This window comes from Carettochelys insculpta, chromosome 7, assembly GCF_033958435.1.
Source record: "Carettochelys insculpta isolate YL-2023 chromosome 7, ASM3395843v1, whole genome shotgun sequence".
Taxonomy (NCBI): domain Eukaryota; kingdom Metazoa; phylum Chordata; order Testudines; family Carettochelyidae; genus Carettochelys; species Carettochelys insculpta.
In genome coordinates, this window is record NC_134143.1 from 63,191,335 (window position 1) to 63,196,455 (window position 5,121).

The following is a 5,121-nucleotide window of genomic DNA, read 5'->3' on the forward strand; positions in this document are numbered from 1 at the left end:
CACATGACACCAAACTGCTCAGGATAATCAAAACCAAAGCAGACTGTGAAGAACTTTAAAAAGATCTCAACAAACTGAATGATTGGGCAGCAAAATGGCAAATGGAATTTAATGTGGGTAAGTGTAAGGTAATGAACATTGGGAAAAACAACCCCAATTATACATACAATATGATGGGGGCAAATTTAGCTACAACAGATCAGGAAAGGGATCTTGGAATTATAGTGGATAGTTCTCTGAAAACACCCACGCAGTGTGCAGCGGCAGTCAGTAAAGCAAATAGGATGTTAGGAATAATTAAAAAAGGGATAGAAAATAAGACAAAGAATATCTCATTTCCCCTATATAAAACTATGGTATGCCCACATCTTGAGTACTGCATGCAGATGTGGTCTCTTCACCTGAAAAAAGATATATTGGCGTTAGAAAAGTTTCAGAAAAGGGCAACTAAAATGATTAAGGGTTTGGAACGGGTCCCATATGAGGAGAGACTGGGACTTTTCAGTCTAGAAAAGAGGAGACTGAGGGGTGATATGATGGAGGTATATAAAATCATGAATGGTGTGGAGAAAGTGAATACAGAAAAGTTATTTGCTTGTTCCCATAATATAAGAACTAGAGGGCACCAAATGAAATTAATGGGTTGCAGGTTCAAAAACTAATAAAAGAAAGTTTTTCTTCACACAGCACACAGTCAACCTGTGGAACTCCTTACCAGAAGATGCTGTGAAGGCCGGGACTCTAACAGAGTTTAAAAAAGAGCTTGATAAATATTTGAAAGTTAGGTCCATAGATGGCTATTAGCAAGGGGTAAGGTATGGTGCCTAGCCTTTTGTCGAAGGTGGGAGATGGATGGCAGGAGACAAATTGCTTGATCATTGTCTTCGGTTCACCTCCTCTGGGGCACCTGGCATTGGCTACTGTCAGCAGACAACATCCTGGGCTAGATGGACCTTTGGTCTGACCCAGTATGGCCATTCTTGGCTACGTCTACACGTGCCCCAAACTTCGAAATGGCCACGCAAATGGCCATTTTGAAGTTTACTAATGAAGCGCTGAAATGCATATTGGGCTCATGGGAATAAGAGGACTTCGAAGTAGGCGGCGTCCTTTCGAAAAGGAGCCCCGTCTGGATGCGCCACGCAGCAGCAAGCCGCATCAATTTTGAAGCACCGCGGCAGCCCGCATGCTAATGAAGCGCTGAATATGCATTTCAGCGCTTCATTAGTAAACTTCGAAATGGCCATTTGCGTGGCCATTTCGAAGTTTGGGGCACGTGTAGACACGGCCCTTATGTTCTTATGTAGAATTGACTTATCTGCAATCGACTAATTTGGCTGCCCACACAGGGAGGTCAACCTCCCTTGCTCCTCATGATAGCGAGGGGTACAGGGGTTGACTGCTGATCCCAGATAGAGATGAGCGGAAAAAATCGAGCTACTGGGCGCATGAACTTGAACTCCAAAAGATCAACGCTGAATGGGTCGACCTTCCCTGTAGTAGAGACAAGCCCTCAGTATAGATGCTTGGGTTGGAACCAGGGACCTGAGACCACCTCTCTTGCCAGGTTTCACAGCCAGGATTCCCACACAAAAGTGTGCACCGAGTGAACCTGCCTCAGTTGACCTGGGCTCTAGGACTGGCTGCCATGGGGATGGGTGAGTGGAGGGAGTTGCAGTGTAGATGTTCGTAAAAGACAGCTGTGGAGCAGCAACTTTTTGTTCAGGGCCTGAGATCTAGACTCCTTCCCCTCACCCCTGCAAGGCAGTGAAGCATCTAAATTTGCAGATAAATCTGAACACCCTCCCCCATCCCGCCCTTCATGGAAGATAACCAGTAATTTAGACCTCAAGGTCTAAACACAGTTTTTGTACCCATCTAATACAATGGCTCTGTGTATGTGTGTGTGAGAGAGAGAGAGAGAGAGAGAGAAAGAATCCTGCGACGGGCTCTAGAGTGGCAGTTACAGTTACACAGGAGGGTGCCTTATACTGCTGTAGCTTAATTACCTTCTTGCAAGGGTCCCGGCACATGTATAACACTAGGCAGTTGAGCAGAACTGTCAGGCTGTACCTAGTAGCCTAAGTAAGTCCTGTGTGATTTCTCACGCTGGTGTGGATCAGGAGTAGCCCCCTGGAAAAGAGGTGACCCAGAATGAACATCCCACTCTCCCTGAAGGAGATGCCATCTGCAGGGGAAAGAGTCATGCCCACTGCCTTATAAAGCTCATTATAGTTCCTCACATGCACAGTTTGGAGCTGACCACTGAGAAGGAAATGCCAGAGTATTGCAAGCCAAGAGGAGCTGTTCTCAATGGGAAATTCCCTCCTCCGCCCCCTAAAACATGATCTTTTGCAACCATTAATAGCTGAGAGAATCTAAAGCATCATTGGAATGTATAAGTCAAAGACTTTTTGTGGCTGCATAGCTAAACAGTGCCTGTTTTCATTTGTATTAAGCCAGTTTGTCTCCCTTTCATTTGTGACAGTTAGACATCACTGTATAGATGTCTAAGCAGTGTCCCACCAGTGGGAGAGGAGAACCTGGCCTTTTAGGCATAGTTATTCACTGTGCTTCACAAAGAAGCATCAGGACCTCAAAAACAACAGGACAGACTTCAGAAGGATCAGACATCTGAGACAAGCTTCTTTCCATGGTCCTGCACAGGGCCTTTCTTTCCCACCAGAGACCTGGCTATCTTCCACCTGCAACCACTGCTCCATTCCAAACACGGACCTGGTTACTGTTTTGTTTCCCTTTGTGCTTTTCCCCCATGGAGCTGGACTGAGGAAAACAGCCCTGGCTGACTCCAGTTGGTTCCTGGAACCAGAGAGTCAACCTGTTCTGAAATACGGGACTGGCTTTCTGTGGGGAAGTGGGGTTTGTTGCAGCTTGTGCTCATGAAGGAGGGAATTCTCGGATTTGGAGCTCTTATTCAATGAGCCATATGTCAGAGCCATTGACCACCATTAGCTCCAGTGTATTGTACACGTGGGATGGTTTATGGCTTTCGTGGTGGGCTTTAGATACAGATGTACAGAATTTGAGCTGTACAGAATCCAGCTTACAGGAGCTGTTCAGATGCCTCCAGGAAAGAAGTGGGTAGCCTGTACAGTTCCTAGTGAACAAGTGTATGCCTGTGACAACTCCCTCACCACCCCCGTCCCCACCCCCTCCTGCCACCCACTGCCCTTAGAAGAGGGGCTGCAGACCTGTGTGGGCTTTGTGGTGGCTCAAGTAGTCTCCTGCTCCTGAAGGACAACAGGCTTGAAGCCCAGTGGGGTTGTATCTTTGTTCGAGGATTATCCAGAAGATTTAGGCCTTGTTCTTTGAGACAGAACCTGTAGTGCTACTCTTTTCCCCTGATATGTGGATAACCTTGGTTCTTATCAGGCCTTCAGACAGGCTGGAGTAACCTCATGGTTCCATCCCAGGGGCTGCTGCATCACTATGACTTAGCCAGCGAACAGCATTGCTCTGGCCATGGCATCCACCCTCAGTCACATCTCCAGTTTGCCTCCTGTGGTACCTGGAGAGTCACGAATGCTCAGGAAGGCCACACTTTCCAGATTAGGACAGCTTTGTAGCCCACTGTACAACCATACCACAGAGGCTGAGCTTGCAGCCTTACCCCTGTCCTTAGTTGCTACACCTATTAGTCTAGCAGACTTAGTATCTTCAAGTACCCCCTTTGAATGTGATTCCAGCCTTCCACAGGAGCTGTTCACTCAGTCCTTTGTGCAGTGCTTTTACGCCTGCCTCAGCCACATCCCTGAAGATATCACATCTCAGTGTGAATATTTCACACCTCCTACGCAGTACGAAAAAGTGCAAGCACACACCTAAGTGTTGCCATGACTGTTTCTGAAGCTGTACATGTATGGCTCTGTTTTGCACTCTGACCCCTCCCCCAACCCCATCCAGCTGCATACAGCAAATATTTTAAACCACTTTGTTTTCCTTCAGGACTTTAATGAGCCAAACTTACTTTTAATTCAATTTAGCTGTGCTTGGCTGAACAGATCTGAGGCACATATTCCCCTGATACACACATAGAGAGGCTTTCCCAGGCTGAATTAGTTCACCACATAAGTTGGCTGCTTTTGGGAGGACGTGGAAACACAAAATTGATTTACATTCTATTTTTCTTTTCTGCTGCAAATCCTAACTTGCCACAACTCGCTTGGTGCACAAGTGAGAGCAAGACTTGGGTGGACAATGTTCTCTGGGAGAGGTGTGCTAACTGCTGCAGGACCTGTGGTTTGAGTTTAAACCTAATATGACCCACTGCAGCATCAGGGGCCACAGGACTAGAAAACTAGAGAAATGGGAGGGAATCAGGTAAGAAACAACAATGATGAAAGCATTGGAAGGGCTTATTTAGGAAGAAAGAACACTCTCTTCTCTCTCTCTCTAGTTTGATGTGTCATCTAAATAAAGTCCTTAACTGTCTACTACAAGCATTCAAAGGGTGTGATAGCACCACAGACAGAGAAGAATTGGAACATCTAATTAGGACTAAAAGCATAAACTGAGCAAAGGAAAATATGCCATGAGTATCAGTAATGGAGTGTCTCTGAGGTCCAGCAGACAGAAGGTACATCTACACGTGCTGGGAGATCGACCCTGTCATGGCTGATTTTCTGGGGTTCAGTTTTACGTACCTAGTGGGGGATGTGCTAAATCAAACTATTGGGGCTCAACAGTGAACCCCTATACTCATCATTATCATGAGGACTAAGGGAGGTTGACAGGAAAGTTGTTGAGGACAGTCAGATAAGTTGATTTCAGCTATGAAATTGTCGTAGCTGGAATTGTGTATCTAGAATCACCTTTCTGGTCTAGCGTAGATCTGCCCTAAAATAGTGTCCCTGAGAAAGAGGTAGAAGATTCAGCAGTTGGGATGCTTAAAACTAGACTGGACAAAGACCTAGATAATAGGCATTGTAGAGACCAGCCCTATATTACAATGGGGGTGGATAAAAGGACCTCAAAGCTGTTATTTCCTGACACAAAATTCTATCCGTACAGTACAAATACACTGCTCTGAAGCTAGTGCATAAAACTGATGAAAGGAGCTGTTCACAAGCGCCAATGGCAAGTCCATTAATAAACTTTGGA